Genomic DNA, 26,868 nt, shown 5'->3' on the forward strand with positions numbered 1-26,868 from the left:
TTAAAAATAAGAGACACAATGCCGACTTAAGAACAGGAAGACTGAGTCTTCCTACTGTCTATGGTTTTTAGCGTTTCCTGTGTCACCAGTTTTTCATTCCGATGCACCTCTGCAGGTTTACTGTATCCCTTGGGCGTTCCCATTGTCGATGAAACACAGAAATTGCATCGCAATTAAATATAAGAGACACAATGCCGACATAGGTAATACAAAACTGAGTCTTGTTAGGGTCTATGTTTTGAGCGTTTCCTGTGTCACCACTTTTACATTCCGATGCACCTCTGCAGGTTTACTGTATCCATTGGACCTTCCCAGTGACGATGAAACACAGAAATTGCATCGGAATTAAATATAAGAGACACAATGCCGACTTAAGTACTAGAAAACTGAGTCTTCTTAGAGTCTATGTTTTAAGCGTTTCCTGTGTCACCAGTTCTACATTCCGATGCACCGCTGCAGGTTTACTGTATCCCTTGGACCTTCACAGTGACGATGAAACATAGATATTGCATCGGAATTAAAAATAAGAGACACAATGCCGATTTAAGTACAGGAAGGCTGAGTCTTTATACTGTCTATGTTTTCAGCGTTTCCTGTGTAATCAGTTTTACATTCCGATGCACCTCTTCAGGTTTACTGTATTCCTTGGACCTTCCCATTGACGATGAAACACAGAAATTGCATCGGAAGTAAATATAAGAGACACAGTGCAGACTTAAGTACAGGAAGACTGAGCCTTCCTTTCGTCTATGTTTTGAGCGTTTTCTGTGTCACCAGATTTACATTCCGATGCACCTCTGCAGGATAATGTATCCTTGGACCTTCACAGTGACGATGAAACACAGAAATTGCTTTGGAATTAAATATAAGAGATACAATGCCGAAATAAGTACAGGAAGACTGTGTCTTCCTACTGTCTATGTTTTGAGCGTTTCCGGTGTCACCAGTTTTACATTCCGATGCACCTCTGCAGGTTTACTGTATCCATTGGACCTTCTCACTGACGATGACACACAGAAATTGCATCGCATTTAAATATAAGAGACACAATGCCGACTTAAGTACAGGAAGGCTGAGTCTTCCTACTGTCTATGTTTTGAGCGTTTCCGGTGTCACCAGTTTTACATTCCGATCACCTCTGCAGGTTTACTGTATCCCTTCGACCTTCACAGTGACGATGAAAAACAGATATTGCATCGGAATTAAATATAAGAGACACAATGCCGACTTAAGTACACAAAAACTGAGACTTCTTAAGGTCTATGATTTGAGCGTTTCCTGTGTCACCAGATTTACATTCCGATGGACCTCTGCAGGTTTACTGTATCCCTTGGACCTTCCCATTGACGATGAAACACAGAAATTGCATCGGAATTAAATCTAAGAGACACAATGTCGTCTTAAGTACAGGAAGACTGAGTCTTCCTACTGTCTACGTTTTGAGCGTTTCCCGTGTCACCAGTTTTACATTCCGATGCACCTCTGCAGGTTTACTGTATCCATTCGTCCTTCACAGAGACGATGAAACACAGAAATTGCATCGGAATTAAATATAAGAGACACAATGCCGACTTAAGTACAAGAAAACTGAGTCTTCTTACGGTCTATGTTTTGAGCTTTTCCTGTGTCACCAATTTTACATTCCGATGGACCTCTGCAGGCTTACTGCATCCCTTGGACCTTCCTATCGCCGATGAAACACAGAAATTGCATCGGAATTAAATATAAGAGATACAATGCCGACTTAAATACAGGAAGACTGAGTCTTCCTACTGTCTATGATTTGAACGCTTCCTGAGTCACCAGCTTTACATTCCGATGCACCTCTGAAGGTTTACTGTATCCATTGGACTTTCACAGTGACGATGAAACACAGAAATTGCATCGGAATTAAATATAAGAGACACAATGCCGACTTAAGTACAGGAAGACTGAGTCTTCCTACTGTCTATGTTTGAGCGTTTCCTGTAACACCAGTTTTACATTCCGATGCACCTCTGCAGGTTTACTGTATCCATTGAACCTTCACAGTGACGATGAAACACAGAAATTGCATCGGAATTAAATATAAGAGACACAATGGCGAATTAAGTACGACAAAACTGAGTCTTCGTAGGGTCTATGTTTTGAGCGTTTCCTGTGTCACCAGTTTTACATTCCGATGCACCTCTGCAGGTCTACTGTATAGATTGGACCTTCACAGTGACGATGAAACACAGAAATTGCATCGGAATTAAAAATAAGAGACACATTGCCGACTTAAGAACAGGAAGACTGAGTCTTCCTACTGTCTATGTTTTTTAGCGTTTCCTGTGTCACCAGTTTTACATTCCGATGCACCTCTGCAGCTTTACTGTATCCCTTGGGCGTTCCCATTGACGATGAAACACAGAAATTGCATCGGAATTAAATATTAGAGACACAATGCTGACTTAAGTACTACAAAACGGAGTCTTCTTAGTGTCTGTGTTTTGAGCGTCTCCTGTGTCACCAGTTTTACATTCCGATGCACCTCTGCAGGTTTACTGTATACATTGGACCTTCCCAGTGACGATGAAACACAGAAATTGCATCAGAATTAAATATAAGAGACACAATGCCGACTTAAGTACAAGAAAACTGAGTCTTCTTAGGGTCTATGTTTTGAGCGGTTCCTGTGTCACCAGTTTTACATTCCGATGGGCCCCTGCAGGTTTACTGTATCCCTTGGACCTTCCCAGCGGCGATGAAACACAGAAATTGCATCGGAATTAAATCTAAGAGACACAATGCCGACTTAAGTACAGGAAGACTGAGTCTTCCTACTGTCTACGATTTGAGCGTTTCCTGTGTCACCAGGTTTACATTCCGATGCACCTCTGCAGGTTTACTGAATCCATTGGACCTTCCCATTGACGATGAAACACAGAAATTGCATCGGATTTAAATATAAGAGACACAATGCCGACTTAATTACAGGAAGACTGAGTCTTCCTACTGTCTATGTTTTGAGCGTTTCCTGCGTCACCAGTTTTACCTTCCGATGCACCTTTGCAGGTTTACTGTATCCCTTAGACCTTCACAATAACGATGAGACACAGAAATTGCATCGGAATTAAATATAAGAGACACAATGCCGATTTAAGTACAGGAAGGTTAAGTCTTCCTACTGTCTATGTTTTCAGTGTTTCCTGTGTAATCAGTTTTACATTCCGATGCACCTCTGCAGGTTTACAGTATTCCTTGGACCTTCCCATTGACGATGAAACACAGAAATTGCATCATAATTAAATATAAGAGACACAATGCCGACATAAGAACAGGAAGACTGAGTCTTCCTGTGTCTATGATTGAAGCGTTTCCTGTGTCTCCAGCTTACATTCCGATGCACCTCTGCAGGTTTACTGTATCCATTGGACCTTCCCATTGACGATGAAACACAGAAATTGCATCGGATATAAATATAAGAGACACAATGCCGACTTAAGTACAGGAAGACTGAGTCTTCCTACTGTCTATGTTTTGAGCGTTTTCTGTGTCACCAGTTTTACATTCCGATACACCTCTGCAGGTTTACTGTATCCATTGGACCTTCACAGTGACGATGAAACACAGAAATTGCATCGGATTTATATATAAGAGACACAATGCCGACATAATTACAGGAAGACTGAGTCTTTCTACTGTCTATGATTTGAGCGTTTCCTGCGACCCCAGTTTTACATTCCGATGGACCTCTGCAGGTTTACTGTATCCCTTGGACCTTCACAGTAACGATGAAACACAGAAATTGCATCGAATTAAATATAAGAGACACAATGAAGACTTAAGTACAGGAACACTGAGTCTTCCAAATGTCTATGTTTTGAGCGTTTCCTGTGTCATCAGTTTTACATTCCGATACACCTCTGCAGGTTTACTGCATCCCTTGGGCCTTGACATTGATGATGAATCACAGTAATTGCATCGGAACTAAATATAAGAGACACAATGCCGACTTAAGTACAGGAAGACTGAGTCTTCCTACTGTCTATGTTTTGAGCGTTTCCTGTGTCACCAGTTTTACATTCCGATGCACCTCTGCAGGTTTACTGTATCCCTTGGACCTTCACAGTAACGATGAAACACAGAAATTGCATCGAATTAAATATAAGAGACACAATGCCGACTTAAGTACAGGAAGACTGAGTCTTCCTAGTGTCTATGATTAGAGCGTTTCCTGTGTCACCAGTTTTACATTCCCATGCAGCTCTGCAGGTTTACTGTATCCCTTGGACCTTCCCATTGATGATGAAACACAGAAACTGCATCGGAATTACATATAAGGGTCACAATGCCGACTTAAGTACAGGAAGACTGAGCCTTCGTACTGTCTATGATTTGAGCGTTTCCTGTGCCACCAGTTTTACATTCCGATGCACCTTTCCAGGTTTACTGTATCCATTGGAACTTCCCATTGACGATGGAACACAGAAATCGCATCGGATTTAAATATAAGAGACACAATGCCGACTTAAGTACAGGAAGACTGAGTCTTCCTACTGTCTATGTTTTGAGCGTTTCCTGTGTCACCAGTTTTACATTCAGATGCACCTCTGCAGGTTTACTGTATCCATTCGACCTTCCCATTGACGATGAAACACAGAAATTGCATCGGATTTAAATATAAGTGACACAATGCCGACTTAAGTACAGGAAGACTGAGTCTTCCAACTGTCTATTCTCTGAGCGTTTCCTTTGTCATCAGTTTTACATTCCGAAGCACCTCTGCAGGTTTACTGTATCCCTTGGATCTTCCCATTGACGATGAAACACAGAAATTGCATCGGAATTAAATATAAGAGACACAATGCCGTAAGCACAGGAAGGCTGAGTCTTATTACTGTCTATGATTTGAACGTTTCCTGTGTCACCAGTTTTACATTCCGATGAACCTCTGCAGGTTTATTGTATCCCTTGGACTTCCCATTGACGATGAAACACAGATATTGCATCGGAATTAAATATAAGAGGCACAATGCCGACATAAGAACAGGAAGACTGAGTCTTCCTACTGTCTTTGTTTTGAGCGTTTACTGTGTCATCGGTTTTGCATTCCGATGCAACTCTGCAGGTTTACTGCATCCCTTGGGCCTTCCCATTGATGATGAATCACAGTAATTGCATCGGAACTAAATATAAGAGACACAATGCAAACTTAAGTACAGGAAGACTGAGTCTTCCTACTGCCTATGTTTTGAGCGTTTCCTGTGTCACCAGTTTTACATTCCGATGCACCTCTGCAGGTTTACTGTATCCATTGGACCTTCACAGTGACGATTAAACACAGAAATTGTTTTTGGAATTAAATATAAGAGACACAATGCCGACTTAAGTACAGGAAGACTGAGTCTTCCTAGTGTCTATGATTTGAGCGTTTCCTGTGTCACCAGTTTTACATTCCCATGCAGCTCTGCAGGTTTACTGTATCCCTTGGACCTTCCCATTGCCGATGAAACACAGAAATTGCATCGGAATTACATATAAGAGTCACAACGCCGTCTTAAGTACAGGAAGACTGAGCCTTCGTACTGTCTATGATTTGAGCGTTTCCTGTGTCACCAGTTTTACATTCCGATGCACCTTTCCAGGTTTACTGTATCCATTGGACCTTCCCATTGACGATGAAACGCAGAAATTGCCTCGGATTTAAATATAAGAGGCACAATGCCGACTTAAGTACAGGAAGGCTGAGTCTTCCTACTGTCTATGCTTTGAGCGTTTCCTGTGCCACCAGTTTTACATTCCGATGCAACTCTGCTGGTTTACTGTATCCATTCGACCATCACAGTGACGATGAAACACAGAAATTGCATCGGAATTAAATATAAGAGACAAAATACCGATTTAAGTACAAGAAAAATGAGTCTTCTTAGGGTCTATGTTTTGAGCGTTTCCTGTGTCACCAGTTTTACATTCCGATGCACCTCTGCAGGTTTACTGTATCCCTTGGACCTTCACAGTGACGATGAAACACAGAAATTGCATCGGAATTAAATATAAGAGACACAATGTCGACTTAAGTACAGGAAGACTGAGTCTTCCTACTGTCTATGTTTTGAGCGTTTCCTGTGTCACCAGTTTTACATTCCGATGCACCTCTGCAGGTTTACTGTATCCATTCGACCTTCCCATTGACGATGAAACACAGAAATTGCATCGGATTTACATATAAGAGACACAATGCCGACTTAAGTACAGGAAGACTGAGTCTTCCTACTGTCTATGTTTTGGGCGTTTCCTGTGTTACCAGTTTTACATTCCGATGCACCTCTGCAGGTTTACTGTATCCTTGGTCCCTTCCATTGACGATGAAACACAGAAATTGCATCGGAATTATATATAAGAGACACAATGCCGACACAAGTACTACAAAACTGAGTCTTGTTAGGGTCTATGTTTTGAGCGTTTCCTGTGTCACCACTTTTAGTTTCCGATGCACCTCTGCAGGTTTACTGTATAGATTGGACCTTCCCAGTGACGATGAAACACAGAAATTGCATCGGAATTAAATATAAGAGACACAATGCCGACTTAAGGACAGGAAGACTGAGTCTTCCAACTGTCTATTCTCTGAGCGTTTCCTTTGTCATCAGTTTTACATTCCGATGCACCTCTGCAGGTTTACTGTATCCCTTGGATCTTCCCATTGACGATGAAACACAGAAATTGCATCGGAATTAAATATAAAAGACACAATGCCGACTTAAGTACAGGAAGGCTGAGTCTTCCTACTGTCTATGTTTTGAGGGTTTCCTGTGTCACCAGTTTTCATTCCGATGCATCTCTGCACGTTTACTGTATCCCTTTGCCCTTTCCATTGACGATGAAACACAGAAATTGCATCGGAATTAAATATTAGAGACACAATGCTGACTTAAGTACTACAAAACGGAGTCTTCTTAGGGTCTGTGTTATGAGCGTCTCCTGTGTCACCAGTTTTACATTCCGATGCACCTCTGCAGGTTTACTGTATCCATTGGACCTTCCCATTGACGATGGAACACAGAAATTGCATCGGATTTAAATATAAGAGTCACAATGCCGACTTAAGTACAAGAAAACTGAGTCTTCTTAGGGTCCATGTTTTGAGCGTTTCCTGTGTCACCAGTTTTACATTCCGATGGGCCTCTGCAGTTTTTCTGTATCCCTGGGACCTCCCCATTGTCGATGAAACACAGAAATTGGATCGGAGTAAGATCCAAGAGAAACAATGTCGACTTAAGTACAGGAAGACTGAGACTTCCTAATGTCTACGTTTTGAGCGTTTCCTGTGTCATCAGTTTTACATTCCGATGCACCTCTGCAGGTTTACTGTATCCCTTGGATCTTCCCACTGACGATGAAACACAGAAATTGCATCGCAATTAAATATAAGAGACACAATGCCGACTTAAGTACAGGAAGACTGAGTCTTCCTACTGTCTATGTTTTGAGCGCTTCCTGTGTCACTAGTTTTACATTCCGATGCACCTCTGCAGGTTAACTGTATCCCTTCGACCTTCACAGTGAAGTTGAAAAGAGATATTGCATCGGAATTAAATTTTAGATACACAATGCCGACTTAAGTACAAGAAAACTGAGTCTTCTTAGGGTCTATGTTTTGAGCTTTTCCTGTGTCACCAATTTTACATTCCGATGGACCTCTGCAGGCTTAATGCATCCCTTGGACCTTCCCATCGCCGATGAAACACAGAAATTGCATTGGAATTAAATATAAGAGACACAATGCCGACTTAAGTACAGGAAGACTGAGTCTTCCTACTGTCTATGATTTGAACGCTTCCTGTGTCACCAGTTTTACATTCCGATGCACCTCTGCAGGTTTACTGTATCCATTGGACTTTCACAGTGTCGATGAAACACAGAAATTGCATCGGAATTAAATATAAGAGACACAATGCCGACTTAAGTACAGGAAGACTGAGTCTTCCTACTGTCTATGTTTTGAGCGTTTCCTGTAACACCAGTTTTACATTCCGATGCCCCTCTGCAGGTTTACTGTATCCATTGAACCTTCACAGTGACCATGAAACACAGAAATTGCATCGGAATTAAATATAAGAGACACAATGGCGACTTAAGTACAACAAAACTGAGTCTTCTTAGGGTCTATGTTTTGAGCGTTTCCTGTGTCACCAGTTTTACAATCCGATGCACCTCTGCTGGTATATTGTATCACCTTGGACCTTCCCATTGACGATAAAACGCAGAAATTGCATCGGAATTAAATATTAGAGACACAATGCCGACTTAAGAACAGGATGGCTGAGTCTTCCTACTGTCTATGTTTTAAGCGTTTCCTGTGTCACCAGTTTTACATTCCAATGCACCTCTGCAAGTTTACTGTATCCCTTGGACCTTTACAGTGACGATGAAGCACAGATATTGCATCGGAATTAAATATAAGAGAAACAATGCCGACTTAAGGACAGGAAGAATGAGTCTTCCTACTGTCTATGTTTTGAGCGTTTCCTCTGTCACCAGTTTTACATTCCGATGCACCTCTGCCGGTTTGCTGTATCCATTGGGCCTTCCCATTGACGATGAAACACAGAAATTGCATCAGAATTAAATATAGGAGACACAATGCCGACTTAAGTAAAGGATGACTGAGTCTTCCTACTGCCTATGTTTTGACCGTTTCCTGTGCCACCAGTTTTACATTCCGGTGCACCTCTGCAGGTTTACTGTACCCATAGGACCTTCCCATTGACGATGAAACACAGAAATTGCATCGGAATTAAATACAAGAGACACAACGCCGACTTAAGTACAAGATAACTGAGTCTTCTTACGGTCTATGTTTTGAGCGTTTCCTGTGTCATCAGTTTTACATTCCGATACACCTCTGCAAGTTTACTGTATCCCTTGGACCTTCCCGTTGACGATGAAACTCAGATATTGCATCGGAATTAAATATAGGAGACACAATACCGACTTAAGCACAGGAAGACTGAGTCTTATTACTGTCTATGATTTGAGCGTTTCCTGTGTCACCAGTTTTACATTCCGATGAACCTCTGCAGGTTTATTGTATCCCTTGGACCTTCCCATTGACGATGAAACACAGATATTGCATCGGAATTAAATATAAGAGGCACAATGCCGACATAAGAACAGGAAGACTGGGTCTTCCTACGGTCTATGTTTTGAGCGTTTCCTGTGTCATCGGTTTTACATTCCGATGCATCTCTGCAGGTTTACTGCATCCCTTGGGCCTTCCCATTGATGATGAATCACAGTAATTGCATCGGAACTAAATATAAGAGACACAATGCCGGCTTAAATACAGGAAGACTGAGTCTTCCTACTGTCTATGTTTTGAGCGTTTCCTGTTTCACCAGTTTTACATTCCGATGCACCTCTGCCGGTTTTCTGTATCCCTTGGTCCTTTCCATTGACGATGAAACACAGAAATTGCATCGGAATAAAATACAAGCGACACAATGCCGACATAAGTACTACAAAACTGAGTCTCGTTAGGATCTATGTTTTGAGCGTTTCCTGTGTCACCACTTTTACTTTCCGATGCACCTCTGCAGGTTTACTGTATCCATTGGACCTTCAGAGTGACGATGAAACAAAGAAATTGCATCGGAATTAAATATTAGAGACACAATGCTGACTTAAGTACTACAAAACGGAGTCTTCTTAGCGTCTGTGTCTTGAGCGTTTCCTGTGTCACCAGTTTTACATTCCGATGCACTTCTGCAGGTTTACTGTATACATTGGACCTTCCCAGTGACGATGAAACACAGAAATTGCATCGGAATTAAATATAAGAGACACAATGGCGACTTAAGTACAAGAAAACTGAGTCTTCTTAGGGTCTATGTCTTGAGCGGTTCCTGTGTCACCAGTTTTACATTCCGATGGGCCTCTGCAGGTTTACTGTATCCCTTAGACCTTCCCATCGGCGATGAAACACAGAAATTGGATCGGAATTTGATCCAAGAGAAACAATGTCAACTTAAGTACAGGAAGACTGAGTCTTCCTACTGTCTATGTTTTGAGCGTTTCCTGTGTCACCAGTTCTACATTCCGATGCACTTCTGCAGGTTTACTGTATCCATTCGACCTTCCCATTGACGATGAAACACAGAAATTGCATAGGATTTAAATATAAGAGACACAATGCCGACGTAAGTACAGGAAGACTGAGTCTTCCAACTGTCTATTCTCTGAGCGTTTCCTTTGTCATCAGTTTTACATTCCGATGCACCTCTGCAGGTTTACTGTATCCCTTGGATCTTCCTATTGACGATGAAACACAGTAATTGCATCGGAATTAAATATAAGAGACACAATGCCGACTTAAGTACAGGAAGACTGAGTCTTCCTACTGTCTAGGTTTTGAGCGTTTCCTGTGTCACCAGTTTTACATTCCGATGCACCTCTGCAGGTTTACTGTATCCCTTGGTCCTTTCCATTGACGATGAAACACAGAAATTGCATCGGAATTAAATATTAGAGACACAATGCTGACTTAAGTACTACAAAACGGAGTCTTCCTAGGGTCTGTGTTTTGAGCGTCTCCTGTGTCACCAGTTTTACATTCCGATGCACCTCTGCAGGTTTACTGTATCCATTCGACCTTCCCATTGACGATGGAACACAGAAATTGCATCGGATTTAAATATAAGAGACACAATGCCGACTTAAGTACAGGAAGACTGAGTCTTCCTACTGTCTATGTTTTGAGCGTTTCCTGTGTCACCAGTTTTACATTCCGATGCACCTCTGCAAGCTTACTGTATCCCTTCGACCTTCACAGTGAAGTTGAAAAACAGATATTGCATCGGAATTAAATATAAGAGACACAATGCCGACTTAAGTTCAAGAAAACTGAGTCTTCTTAGGGTCTATGTTTTGAGCGTTTCCTGTGTCACCAATTTTACATTCCGATGGACCTCTGCAGGCTTACTGCATCCCTTGGACCTTCCCATTGCCGATGAAACACTGAAATTGCATCGGAATTAAACATAAGAGACACAATGCCGACTTAAGTACAGGAAGACTGAGTCTTCCTACTGTCTATGTTTTGAGCGTTTCCTGTGTCACCAGTTTTACATTCCGATGCACCTCTGCAGGTTTACTCTATCCCTTCGACCTTCACAGTGAAGTTGAAAACAGATATTGCATCGGAATTAAATATTAGAGACACAATGCCGACTTAAGTACAAGAAAACTGAGTCTTCTTAGGGTCTATGTTTTGAGCTTTTCCTGTGTCACCAATTTTACATTCCGATTGACCTCTGCAGGCGTAATGCATCCCTTGGACCTTCCCATCGCCGATGAAACACAGAAATTGCATTGGAATTAAATATAAGAGACACAATGCCGACTTAAGTACAGGAAGACTGAGTCTTCCTACTGTCTATGATTTGAACGCTTCCTGTGTCACCAGTTTTACATTCCGATGCACCTCTGCAGGTTTACTGTAGCCATTGGACTTTCACAGTGTCGATGAAACACAATAATTGCATCGGAATGAAATATAAGAGACACAATGCCGACTTAAGTACAGGAAGACTGAGTCTTCCTACTGTCTATGTTTTGAGCGTTTCCTGTAACACCAGTTTTACATTCCGATGCACCTCTGCAGGTTTACTGTATCCCTTGAACCTTCACAGTGTCGATGAAACACAGAAATTGCATCGGAATTAAATATAAGAGACACAAAGGCGACTTAAGTAAAACAAAACTGAGTCTTCTTAGGGTCTATGTTTTGAGCGTTTCCTGTGTCACCAGTTTTACATTCCGATGCACCTCTGCAAGTTTACTGTATCCCTTGGACCTTCACAGTGACGATGAAACACAGATATTGCACCAGAATTAAATATAAGAGAAACAATGCCGACTTAAGGACAGGAAGAATGAGTCTTCCTACTGTCTATGTTTTGAGCGTTTCCTGTGTCTTCAGTTTTACATTCCGATGCACCTCTGCCGGTTTGCTGTATCCATTGGGCCTTCCCATTGACGATGAAACACAGAAATTGCATCAGAATTAAATATAAGAGACACAATGCCGACTTAAGTAAAGGATGACTGAGTCTTCCTACTGCCTATGTTTTGAGCGTTTCCTGTGCCACCAGTTTTACATTCCGGTGCACCTCTGCAGGTTTACTGTACCCATAGGACCTTCCCATTGACGATGAAACACAGAAATTGCATCGGAATTAAATACAAGAGACACAACGCCGACTTAAGTACAAGATAACTGAGTCTTCTTACGGTCTATGTTTTGAGCGTTTCCTGTGTCATCAGTTTTACATTCCGATACACCTCTGCAGGTTTACTGTATCCCTTGGACCTTCACAGTGGCGATGAAACTCAGATATTGCATCGGAATTAAATATAGGAGACACAATACCGACTTAAGCACAGGAAGACTGAGTCTTATTACTGTCTATGATTTGAGCGTTTCCTGTGTCACCAGTTTTACATTCCGATGAACCTCTGCAGGTTTATTGTATCCCTTGGATCTTCCCATTGACGATGAAACACAGATATTGCATCGGAATTAAATATAAGAGGCACAATGCCGACATAAGAACAGGAAGACTGGGTCTTCCTACTGTCTATGTTTTGAGCGTTTCCTGTGTCATCGGTTTTACTTTCCGATGCATCTCTGCAGGTTTACTGCATCCCTTGGGCCTTCCCATTGATGATGAATCACAGTAATTGCATCGGAACTAAATATAAGAGACACAATGCCGACTTAAGTACAGGAAGACTGAGTCTTCCTACCGTCTATGTTTTGAGCGTTTCCTGTTTCACCAGTTTTACATTCCGATGCACCTCCGCCGGTTTTCTGTATCCCTTGGTCCTTTCCATTGACGATGAAACACAGAAATTGCATCGGAATTAAATATAAGAGACACAATGCCGACATAAGTACTACAAAACTGAGTCTTGTTAGGGTCTATGTTTTGAGCGTTTCCTGTGTCACCACTTTTACTTTCCGATGCACCTCTGCAGGTTTACTGTATCCATTGGACCTTCACAGTGACGATGAAACAAAGAAATTGCATCGGAATTAAATATTAGAGACACAATGCTGACTTAAGTACTACAAAACGGAGTCTTCTTAGGGTCTGTGTTTTGAGCGTCTCCTGTGTCACCAGTTTTACATTCCGATGCACCTCTGCAGGTTTACTGTATACACTGGACCTTCCCAGTGACGATGAAACACAGAAATTGCATCGGAATTAAATATAAGAGACACAATGCCGACTTAAGTACAAGAAAACTGAGTCTTCTTAGGGTCTATGCTTGAGCGGTTCCTGTGTCACCAGTTTTACATTCCGATGGGCCTCTGCAGGTTTACTGTATCCCTTAGACCTTCCCATCGGCGATGAAACACAGAAATTGGATCGGAATTTGATCCAAGAGAAACAATGTCGACTTAAGTACAGGAAGACTGAGAGTTCCTACTGTCTACGTTTTGAGCGTTTCCTGTGTCACCAGTTATACATTCCGATGCACCTCTGCAGGTTTACTGTATCCATTGGACCTTCCCATTGACGATGGAACACAGAAATTGCATCGGATTTAAATATAAGAGACACAGTGCCGACTTAAGTACAGGAAGACTGAGTCTTCCTACTGTCTATGTTTTGAGCGTTTCCTGTGTCACCACTTTTACTTTCCGATGCACCTCTGCAGGTTTACTGTATCCATTGGACCTTCACAGTGACGATGAAACAAAGAAATTGCATCGGAATTAAATATTAGAGACAGAATGCCGACTTAAGTACAAGAAAACTGAGTCTTCTTAGGGTCTATGTTTTGAGCGTCTCCTGTGTCACCAGTTTTACATTCCGATGCACCTCTGCAGGTTTACTGTATACATTGGACCTTCCCAGTGACGATGAAACACAGAAATTGCATCGGAATTAAATATAAGAGACACAATGCCGACTTAAGTACAAGAAAACTGAGTCTTCTTAGGGTCTATGCTTGAGCGGTTCCTGTGTCACCAGTTTTACATTCCGATGGGCCTCTGCAGGTTTACTGTATCCCTTAGACCTTCCCATCGGCGATGAAACACAGAAATTGGATCGGAATTTGATCCAAGAGAAACAATGTCGACTTAAGTACAGGAAGACTGAGAGTTCCTACTGTCTACGTTTTGAGCGTTTCCTGTGTCACCAGTTATACATTCCGATGCACCTCTGCAGGTTTACTGTATCCATTGGACCTTCCCATTGACGATGGAACACAGAAATTGCATCGGATTTAAATATAAGAGACACAGTGCCGACTTAAGTACAGGAAGACTGAGTCTTCCTACTGTCTATGTTTTGAGCGTTTCCTGTGTCACCAGTTTTACATTCCGATGCACTTCTGCAGGTTTACTGTATCCATTCGACCTTCCCATTGACGATGAAACACAGAAATTGCACCGGATTAAAATACAAGAGACACAATGCCGACTTAAGTACAGGAAGACTGAGTCTTCCAACTGTCTATTCTCTGAGCGTTTCCTTTGTCATCAGTTTTACATTCCGATGCACCTCTGCAGGTTTACTGTATCCCTTGGTCATTTCCATTGACGACGAAACACAGAAATTGAATCGGAATTAAATATTAGAGACACAATGCCGACTTAAGTACTACAAAACGGAGTCTTCTTAGGGTCTGTGTTTTGAGCGTCTCCTGTGTCACCAGTTTTACATTCCGATGCACCTCTGCAGTTTTACTGTATACATTGGACCTTCCCAGTGACGATGAAACACAGAAATCGCATCGGAATTAAATATAACAGTCACAATGCCGACTTAAGTACAAGAAAACTGAGTCTTCTTTGGGTCTATGTTTTGAGCGTTTCCTGTGTCACCAGTATTACATTCCGATGAGCCTCTGCAGTTTTTCTGTATCCCTTAGACCTCCCCATCGACGATGAAACACAGAAATTGGATCGGATTTAGATCCAAGAGAAACAATGTCGACTTAAGTACAGGAAGTCTGAGACTTCCTACTGTCTACGTTTTGAGCGTTTCCTGTGTCACCAGTTATACATTCCGATGCACCTCTGCAGGTTTACTGTATCCATTGGACCTTCCCATTGACGATGGAACACAGAAATTGCATCGGATTTAAATATAAGAGACACAATGCCGACTTAAGTACAGGAAGACTGAGTCTTCCTACTGTCTATGTTTTGAGCGTTTCCTGTGTCACCAGTTTTACATTCCGATGCACCTCTGCAGGTTTACTGTATCCCTTCGACCTTCACAGTGAAGTTGAAAACAGATATTGCATCGGAATTAAATATTAGAGACACAATGCCGACTTAAGTACAAGAAAACTGAGTCTTCTTAGGGTCTATGTTTTGAGCTTTTCCTGTGTCACCAATTTTACATTCCGATGGACCTCTGCAGGCTTAATGCATCCCTTGGACCTTCCCATCGCCGATGAAACAGAGAAATTGCATTGGAATTAAATATAAGAGACACAATGCCGACTTATGTACAGGAAGACTGAGTCTTCCTACTGTCTATGATTTGAACGCTTCCTGTGTCACCAGTTTTACATTCCGATGCACCTCTGCAGGTTTACTGTATCCATTGGACTTTCGCAGTGTCGATGAAACACAAAAATTGCATCGGAATTAAATATAAGAGACACAATGCCGACTTAAGTACAGGAAGACTGAGTCTTCCTACTGTCTATGTTTTGAGCGTTTCCTGTAACATCAGTTTTACATTCCGATGCACCTCTGCAGGTTTACTGTATCCATTGAACCTTCACAGTGACGATGAAACACAGAAATTGCATCGGAATTAAATATAAGAGACACAATGGCGACTTAAGTACAACAAAACTGAGTCTTCTTAGGGTCTATGTTTTGAGCGTTTCCTGTGTCACCAGTTTTACAATCCGATGCACCTCTGCTGGTATATTGTATCCCTTGGACCTTCCCATTGACGATAAAACGCAGAAATTGCATCGGAATTAAATATTAGAGACACAATGCCGACTTAAGAACAGGATGGCTGAGTCTTCCTACTGTCTATGTTTTAAGCGTTTCCTGTGTCACCAGTTTTACATTCCGATGCACCTCTGCAAGTTTACTGTATCCCTTGGACCTTCACAGTGACGATGAAACACAGATATTGCACCAGAATTAAATATAAGAGAAACAATGCCGATTTAAGGACAGGAAGAATGAGTCTTCCTACTGTCTATGTTTTGAGCGTTTCCTGTGTCTCCAGTTTTACATTCCGATGCACCTCTGCCGGTTTGCTGTATCCATTGGGCCTTCCCATTGACGATGAAACACAGAAATTGCATCAGAATTAAATATAAGAGACACAATGCCGACTTAAGTAAAGGATGACTGAGTCTTCCTACTGCCTATGTTTTGAGCGTTTCCTGTGCCACCAGTTTTACATTCCGGTGCACCTCTGCAGGTTTACTGTACCCATAGGACCTTCCCATTGACGATGAAACACAGAAATTGCATCGGAATTAAATACAAGAGACACAACGCCGACTTAAGTACAAGATAACTGAGTCTTCTTACGGTCTATGTTTTGAGCGTTTCCTGTGTCATCAGTTTTACATTCCGATACACCTTTGCAGGTTTACTGTATCCCTTGGACCTTCACAGTGGCGATGAAACTCAGATATTGCATCGGAATTAAATATAGGAGACACAATACCGACTTAAGCACAGGAAGACTGAGTCTTATTACTGTCTATGATTTGAGCGTTTCCTGTGTCACCAGTTTTACATTCCGATGAACCTCTGCAGGTTTATTGTATCCCTTGGATCTTCCCATTGACGATGAAACACAGATATTGCATCGGAATTAAATATAAGAGGCACAATGCCGACATAAGAACAGGAAGACTGGGTCTTCCTACTGTCTATGTTTTGAGCGTTTCCTGTGTCATCGGTTTTACATTCCGATGCATCTCTGCAGGTTTACTGCATCCCTTGGGCCTTCCCATTGATGATGAATCACAGTAATTGCATCGGAACTAAATATAAGAGACACAATGCCGACTTAAGTACAGGAAGACTGAGTCTTCCTACTGTCTATGTTTTGAGCGTTTCCTGTTTCACCAGTTTTACATTCCGATGCACCTCCGCCGGTTTTCTGTATCCCTTGGTCCTTTCCATTGACGATGAAACACAGAAATTGCATCGGAATTAAATATAAGAGACACAATGCCGACATAAGTACTACAAAACTGAGTCTTGTTAGGGTCTATGTTTTGAGCGTTTCCTGTGTCACCACTTTTACTTTCCGATGCACCTCTGCAGGTTTACTGTATCCATTGGACCTTCACAGTGACGATGAAACAAAGAAATTGCATCGGAATTAAATATTAGAGACACAATGCTGACTTAAGTACTACAAAACGGAATCTTCTTAGGGTCTGTGTTTTGAGCGTCTCCTGTGTCACCAGTTTTACTTTCCGATGCACCTCTGCAGGTTTACTGTATCCATTCGACCTTCCCATTGACGATGAAACACAGAAATTGCATCGGATTAAAATACAAGAGACACAATGCCGACTTAAGTACAGGAAGACTGAGTCTTCCAACTGTCTATTCTCTGAGCGTTTCCTTTGTCATCAGTTTTACATTCCGATGCACCTCTGCAGGTTTACTGTATCCCTTGGATCTTCCCATTGACGATGAAACACAGAAATTGCATCGGAATTAAATATAAGAGAGACAATGCCGACTTAAGTACAGGAAGACTGAGTCTTCCTACTGTCTATGTTTTGAGCGTTTCCTGTGTCACCAGTTTTACATTCCGATGCACCTCTGCAGGTTTACTGTATCCCTTGGTCATTTCCATTGACGATGAAACACAGAAATTGAATCGGAATTAAATATTAGAGACACAATGCCGACTTAAGTACTACAAAACGGAGTCTTCTTAGGGTCTGTGTTTTGAGCGTCTCCTGTGTCACCAGTTTTACATTCCGATGCACCTCTGCAGGTTTACTGTATACATTGGACCTTCCCAGTGACGATGAAACACAGAAATCGCATCGGAATTAAATATAAGAGTCACAATGCCGACTTAAGTACAAGAAAACTGAGTCTTCTTAGGGTCTATGTTTTGAGCGTTTCCTGTGTCACCAGTATTACAATCCGATGAGCCTCTGCAGTTTTTCTGTATCCCTTAGACCTCCCCATCGACGATGAAACACAGAAATTGGATCGGAATTAGATCCAAGAGAAACAATGTCGACTTAAGTACAGGAAGTCTGAGACTTCCTACTGTCTACGTTTTGAGCGTTTCCTGTGTCACCAGTTATACATTCCGATGCACCTCTGCAGGTCTACTGTATCCATTGGCCCTTCCCATTGACGATGGAACACAGAAATTGCATCGGATTTAAATATAAGAGACACAATGCCGACTTAAGTACAGGAAGACTGAGTCTTCCTACTGTCTATGTTTTGAGCGTTTCCTGTGTCACCAGTTTTACATTCCGATGCACCTCTGCAGGTTTACTGTATCCCTTCGACCTTCACAGTGTAGTTGAAAAACAGATATTGCATCGGAATTAAATATAACAGACACAATGCCGACTTAAGTTCAATGAAACTGAGTCTTCTTAGGGTCTATGTTTTGAGCGTTTCCTGTGTCACCAATTTTACATTCCGATGGACCTCTGCAGGCTTACTGCATCCCTTGGACCTTCCCATCGCCGATGAAACACAGAAATTGCATCGGAATTAAACATAAGAGACACAATGCCGGCTTAAGTACAGGAAGACTGAGTCTTCCTACTGTCTATGTTTTGAGCGTTTCCTGTGTCACCAGTTTTACATTCCGATGCACCTCTGCAGTTTTACTGTATCCCTTCGACCTTCACAGTGAAGTTGAAAACAGATATTGCATCGGAATTAAATATTAGAGACACAATGCCGACTTAAGTACAAGAAAACTGAGTCTTCTTAGGGTCTATGTTTTGAGCTTTTCCTGTGTCACCAATTTTACATTCCGATGGACCTCTGCAGGCTTAATGCATCCCTTGGACGTTCCCATCGCCGATGAAACACAGAAATTGCATTGGAATTAAATATTAGAGACACAATGCCGACTTAAGTACAGGAAGACTGAGTCTTCCTACTGTCTATGATTTGAACGCTTCCTGTGTCACCAGTTTTACATTTCGATGCACCTCTGCAGGTTTACTGTATCCATTGGACTTTCACAGTGTCGATGAAACACAAAAATTGCATCGGAATTAAATATAAGAGACACAATGCCGACTTAAGTACAGGAAGACTGAGTCTTCCTACTGTCTATGTTTTGAGCGTTTCCTGTAACATCAGTTTTACATTCCGATGCACCTCTGCAGGTTTACTGTATCCATTGAACCTTCACAGTGACGATGAAACAAAGAAATTGCATCGGAATTAAATATAAGAGACACAATGGCGACTTAAGTACAACAAAACTGAGTCTTCTTAGGGTCTATGTTTTGAGCGTTTCCTGTGTCACCAGTTTTACAATCCGATGCACCTCTGCTGGTATATTGTATCCCTTGGACCTTCCCATTGACGATAAAACGCAGAAATTGCATCGGAATTAAATATTAGAGACACAATGCCGACTTAAGAACAGAATGGCTGAGTCTTCCTACTGTCTATGTTTTAAGCGTTTCCTGTGTCACCAGTTTTACATTCCGATGCACCTCTGCAAGTTTACTGTATCCCTTGGACCTTCACAGTGACGATGAAACACGAATATTGCACCAGAATTAATTATAAGAGAAACAATGCCGACTTAAGGACAGGAAGAATGAGTCTTCCTACTGTCTATGTTTTGGGCGTTTCCTGTGTCTCCAGTTTTACATTCCGATGCACGTCTGCCGGTTTGCTGTATCCATTGGGCCTTCCCATTGACGATGAAACACAGAAATTGCATCAGAATTAAATATAAGAGACACAATGCCGACTTAAGTAAAGGATGACTGAGTCTTCCTACTGCCTATGTTTTGAGCGTTTCCTGTGCCACCAGTTTTACATTCCGGTGCACCTCTGCAGTTTTACTGTACCCATAGGACCTTCCCATTGACGATGAAACACAGAAATTGCATCGGAATTAAATACAAGAGACACAACGCCGACTTAAGTACAAGATAACTGAGTCTTCTTACGGTCTATGTTTTGAGCGTTTCCTGTGTCATCAGTTTTACATTCCGATACACCTCTGCAGGTTTACTGTATCCCTTGGACCTTCACAGTGGCGATGAAACTCAGATAATGCATCGGAATTAAATATAGGAGACACAATACCGACTTAAGCACAGGAAGACTGAGTCTTATTACTGTCTATGATTTGAGCGTTTCCTGTGTCACCAGTTTTACATTCCGATGAACCTCTGCAGGTTTATTGTATCCCTTGGATCTTCCCATTGACGATGAAACACAGATATTGCATCGGAATTAAATATAAGAGGCACAATGCCGACATAAGAACAGGAAGACTGGGTCTTCCTACTGTCTATGTTTTGAGCGTTTCCTGTGTCATCGGTTTTACATTCCGATGCATCTCTGCAGGTTTACTGCATCCCTTGGGCCTTCCCATTGATGATGAATCACAGTAATTGCATCGGAACTAAATATAAGAGACACAATGCCGACTTAAGTACAGGAAGACTGAGTCTTCCTACTGTCTATGTTTTGAGCGTTTCCTGTTTCACCAGTTTTACATTCCGATGCACCTCCGCCGGTTTTCTGTATCCCTTGGTCCTTTCCATTGACGATGAAACACAGAAATTGCATCGGAATTAAATATAAGAGACACCATGCCGACATAAGTACTACAAAACTTAGTCTTGTTAGGGTCTGTGTTTTGAGCGTCTCCTGTGTCACCAGTTTTACATTCCGATGCACCTCTGCAGGTTTACTGTATACATTGGACCTTTCCAGTGACGATGAAACACAGAAATTGCATCGGAATTTAATATAAGAGACACAATGCCGACTTAAGTACAAGAAAACTGAGTCTTCTTAGGGTCTATGTCTTGAGCGGTTCCTGTGTCACCAGTTTTACATTCCGATGGGCCTCTGCAGGTTTACTGTATCCCTTAGACCTTCCCATCGGCGATGAAACACAGAAATTGGATCGGAATTTGATCCAAGAGAAACAATGTCGACTTAAGTACAGGAAGACTGAGAGTTCCTACTGTCTACGTTTTGAGCGTTTCCTGTGTCACCAGTTATACATTCCGATGCACCTCTGCAGGTTTACTGTATCCATTGGACCTTCCCATTGACGATGGAACACAGAAAATGCATCGGATTTAAATATAAGAGACACAGTGCCGACTTAAGTACAGGAAGACTGAGTCTTCCTACTGTCTATGTTTTGAGCGTTTCCTGTGTCACCAGTTTTACATTCCGATGCACTTCTGCAGGTTTACTGTATCCATTCGACCTTCCCATTGACGATGAAACACAGATATTGCATCGGATTTAAATATAAGAGACACAATGCCGACTTAAGTACAGGAAGACTGAGTCTTCCAACTGTCTAATTTCTGCGCGTTTCCTTTGTCATCAGTTTTACATTCCGATGCACCTCTGCAGGTTTACTGTATCCCTTGGATCTTCCCATTGACGATGAAACACAGAAAATGCATCGGAATTAAATATAAGAGACACAATGCCGACTTAAGTACAGGAAGACTGAGTCTTCCTACTGTCTATGTTTGAGCGTTTCCTGTGTCACCAGTTTTACATTCCGATGCACCTCTGCAGGTTTACTGTATCCCTTGGTCCTTTCCATTGACGATGAAACACAGAAATTGCATCGGAATTAAATATAAGAGTCACAATGCCGACTTAAGTACAAGAAAACTGAGTCTTCTTAGGGTCTATGCTTTGAGCGTTTCCTGTGTCACCAGTATTACATTCCGATGGGCCTCTGCAGTTTTTCTGTATCCCTTGGACCTCCCCATCGACGATGAAACACAGAAATTGGAACGGAATTAAATCCAAGAGAAACAATGTCGACTTAAGTACAGGAAGTCTGAGACTTCCTACTGTCTACGTTTTGAGCGTTTCCTGTGTCACCAGTTATACATTCCGATGCACCTCTGCAGGTTAACTGTATCCACTGGACCTTCCCATTGACGATGGAACACAGAAATTGCATCGGATTTAAATATAAGAGACACAATGACGACTTAAGTACAGGAAGACTGAGTCTTCCTACTGTCTATGTTTTGAGCGTTTCCTGTGTCACCAGTTTTACATTCCGATGCACCTCTGCAAGTTTACTGTATCCCTTTGACCTTCACAGTGTAGTTGAAAAACAGATATTGCATCGGAATTAAATATATGAGACACAATGCCGACTTAAGTTCAAGAAAACTGAGTCTACTTAGGGTCTATGTTTTGAGCGTTTCCTGTGTCACCAATTTTACATTCCGATGGACCTCTGCAGGCTTACTGCATCCCTTGGACCTTCCCATCGCCGATGAAACACAGAAATTGCATCGGAATTAAATATAAGAGACACAATGCCGACTTAAGTACAAGAAAACTGAGTCTTCTTAGGGTCTATGACTTTAGCGGTTCCTGTGTCACCAGTTTTACATTCCGATGGGCGTCTGCAGGTTTACTGTATCCCTTAGACCTTCCCATCGGCGATGAAACACAGAAATTGGATCGGAATTTGATCCAAGAGAAACAATGTCGACTTAAGTACAGGAAGACTGAGAGTTCCTACTGTCTACGTTTTGAGCGTTTCCTGTGTCACCAGTTATACATTCCGATGCACCTCTGCAGGTTTACTGTATCCATTGGACTTTCACAGTGTCGATGAAACACAGAAATTGCATCGGAATTAAATATAAGAGACACAATGCCGACTTAAGTACAGGAAGACTGAGTCTTCCTACTGTCTATGTTTTGAGCGTTTCCTGTAACACCAGTTTTACATTCCGATGCACCTCTGCAGGTTTACTGTATCCATTGAACCTTCAAAGTGACGATGAAACACAGAAATTGCATCGGAATTAAATATAGGAGACACAATGCCGACTTAAGCACAGGAAGACTGAGTCTTATTACTGTCTATGATTTGAGGGTTTCCTGTGTCACCAGTTTTACATTCCGATGAACCTCTGCAGGTTTATTGTATCCCTTGGACCTTCCCATTGACGATAAAACACAGAAATTGCATCGGAATTAAATATTAGAGACACAATGCCGACTTAAGTACAGGATGACTGAGTCTTCCTACTGCCTATGTTTTGAGCGTTTCCTGTGCCACCAGTTTTACATTCCGGTGCACCTCTGCAGGTTTACTGTACCCATTGGACCTTCCCATTGACGAAGAAACACAGAAATTGCATCGGACTTAAATGCAAGAGACACAACGCCGACTTAAGTACAAGAAAACTGAGTCTTCTTACGGTCTATGTTTTGAGCGTTTCCTGTGTCACCAGTTTTACATTCCGATACACCTCTGCAGGTTTACTGTATCCCTTGGACCTTCCCATTGACGATGAAACACAGATATTGCATCGGAATTAAATATAAGAGGCACAATGCCGATATAAGAACAGGAAGACTTAGTCTTCCTACGGTCTATGTTTTGAGCGTTTCCTGTGTCTTCGGTTTTACATTCCGATGCATCTCTGCAGGTTTACTGCATCCCTTGGTCATTTCCATTGACGATGAAACACAGAAATTGCATCGGAATTAAATATAAGAGACACAATGCCGACATAAGTACTACAAAACTGAGTCTTGTTAGGGTCTATGTTCTGAGCGTTTCCTGTGTCACCACTTTTACTTTCCGATGCACCTCTGCAGGTTTACTGTATCCATTGGACCTTCACAGTGACGATGAAACACAGAAATTGCATCGGAAATAAATATTAGAGACACAATGCTGACTTAAGTACTACAAAACGGAGTCTTCTTAGGGCCTGTGTTTTGAGCGTCTCCTGTGTCACCAGTTTTACATTCCGATGCACCTCTGCAGGTTTACTGATTCCATTGGACCTTCCCACTGACGATGAAACACAGAAATTGCATCGGAATTAAATATAAGAGACACAATGCCGACTGAAGTACAAGAAAACTGAGTCTTATTAGGGTCTATGTTTTGAGCGGTTCCTGTGTCACCAGTTTTACATTCCGATGGGCCTCTGCAGGATTACTGTATCCATTAGACCTTCCCATCGGCGATGAAACACAGAAATTGCATCGGAATTAAATCTAAGAGACACAATGCTGACTTAAGTACAGGAAGACTGAGTCTTCCTACTGTCTACGACTTGAGCGTTTCCTGTGTCACCAGTTTTACATTCCGATGCACCTCTGCAGGTTTACTGTATCCATTCGACCTTCCCATTGACGATGAAACACAGAAATTGCATCGGATTTAAATATAAGAGACACAATGCCGACTTAATTACAGGTAGACTGAGTCTTCCTACTGTCTATGTTTTGAGCGTTTCCTGCGTCACCAGTTTTACATTCCGATGCACCTCTGCAGGTATATGTATCCCTTGGACCTTCACAGTAACGATGAAACACAGAAATTGCATCGGAATTAAATATAAGAGACACAATGCCGACATAAGAACAGGAAGACTGAGTCTTCCTACTGTCTATGTTTTGAGCGTTTCCTGTGTGACCAGTTTTACATTTAGATGCGCCTCTGCAGGTTTACTGTATCAATTCGACCTTCCCATTGACGATGAAACTCAGAAATTGCATCGGATTTAAATATAAGAGACACAATGCCGACTTAAGTACTGGAAGACTGAGTCTTCCTACTGTCTATTTTTTGAGCGTTTCCTGTGTCACCAGTTTTACATTCCGATACACCTCTGCAGGTTTACTGTATTCACTGGACCTTCACAGTGACGATGAAACACAGAAATTGCATGAGAATTAAATATTAGAGGCACAATGCTGACTTAAGTACTACAAAACGGAGTCTTCCTAGGGTCTGTGTTTTGAGTGTCTCCTGCGTCACCAGTTTTACATTCCGATGCACCTCTGCAGGTTTACTGTATACATTGGACCTTCCCAGTGACGATGAAACACAGAAATTACATCGGAATTAAATATAAGAGACACAATGCCGACTTAAGTACAAGAAAACTGAGTCTTCTTAGGGTCTATGTTTTGAGCGGTTCCTGTGTCACCAGTTTTACATTCCGATGGGCCTCTGCAGGTTTACTGTATCCCTTGGACCTTCCCATCGGCGATGAAACACAGAAATTGCATCGGAATTAAATCTAAGAGACACAATGCCGACTTAAGTACAGGAAGACTGAGTCTTCCTACTGTCTACGATTTGAGCGTTTCCTGTGTCACCAGTTTTACATTCCGATGCACCTCTGCAGATTTACTGTATCCATTGGACCTTCCCATTGACGATGAAACACAGAAATTGCATCGGATTTAAATATAAGAGACACAATGCCGACTTAATTACAGGAAGACTGAGTCATCCTACTGTCTACGTTTTGAGCGTTTCCCGCGTCACCAGTTTTACATTCCGATGCACCTCTGCAGATTTACTGTATCCCTTGGACCTTCACAGTAACGATGAAACACAGAAATTGCATCGGAATTAAATATAAGAGACACAATGCCGATTTAAGTAAAGGAAGGATGAGTCTTCCTACTGGCTATGTTTTCAGCGTTTCCTGTGTAATCAGTTTTACATTCCGATGCACCTCTGCAGGTTTACTGTATTCCTTGGACCTTCCCATAGACGATGAAACACAGAAATTGCATCGGAATTAAATATAAGAGACACAATGCCGACATAAGTACCTGGAGACTGAGTCTTACTACTGTCTATGATTTGAGCTTTTCCTGTGTCACCAGTTTTACATTCCGATGCACCTCTGCAGGTTTACTGTATCCATTGGACCTTCACAGTGACGATGAAACACAGAAATTGCATCGGAATTAAATATAAGAGACACAATGCCGACTTAAGTACAAGAAAACTGAGTCGTCTTAGGGTCTATGTCTTTAGCGGTTCCTGTGTCACCAGTTTTACATTCCGATGGGCCTCTGCAGGTTTACTGTAACCCTTAGACCTTCCCATCGGCGATGAAACACAGAAATTGGATCGGAATTTGATCCAAGAGAAACAATGTCGACTTAAGTACAGGAAGACTGAGAGTTCCTACTGTCTACGTTTTGAGCGTTTCCTGTGTCACCAGTTATACATTCCGATGCACCTCTGCAGGTTTACTGTATCCATTGGACTTTCACAGTGTCGATGAAACACAGAAATTGCATCGGAATTAAATATAAGAGACACAATGCCGACTTAAGTACAGGAAGACTGAGTCTTCCTACTGTCTATGTTTTGAGCGTTTCCTGTAACACCAGTTTTACATTCCGATGCACCTCTGCAGGTTTACTGTATCCATTGAACCTTCAAAGTGACGATGAAACACAGAAATTGCATCGGAATTAAATATAGGAGACACAATGCCGACTTAAGCACAGGAAGACTGAGTCTTATTACTGTCTATGATTTGAGGGTTTCCTGTGTCACCAGTTTTACATTCCGATGAACCTCTGCAGGTTTATTGTATCCCTTGGACCTTCCCATTGACGATAAAACACAGAAATTGCATCGGAATTAAATATTAGAGACACAATGCCGACTTAAGTACAGGATGACTGAGTCTTCCTACTGCCTATGTTTTGAGCGTTTCCTGTGCCACCAGTTTTACATTCCGGTGCACCTCTGCAGGTTTACTGTACCCATTGGACCTTCCCATTGACGAAGAAACACAGAAATTGCATCGGACTTAAATGCAAGAGACACAACGCCGACTTAAGTACAAGAAAACTGAGTCTTCTTA

Source organism: Schistocerca nitens, chromosome 6, assembly GCF_023898315.1.
Source record: "Schistocerca nitens isolate TAMUIC-IGC-003100 chromosome 6, iqSchNite1.1, whole genome shotgun sequence".
Lineage (NCBI taxonomy): Eukaryota > Metazoa > Arthropoda > Insecta > Orthoptera > Acrididae > Schistocerca > Schistocerca nitens.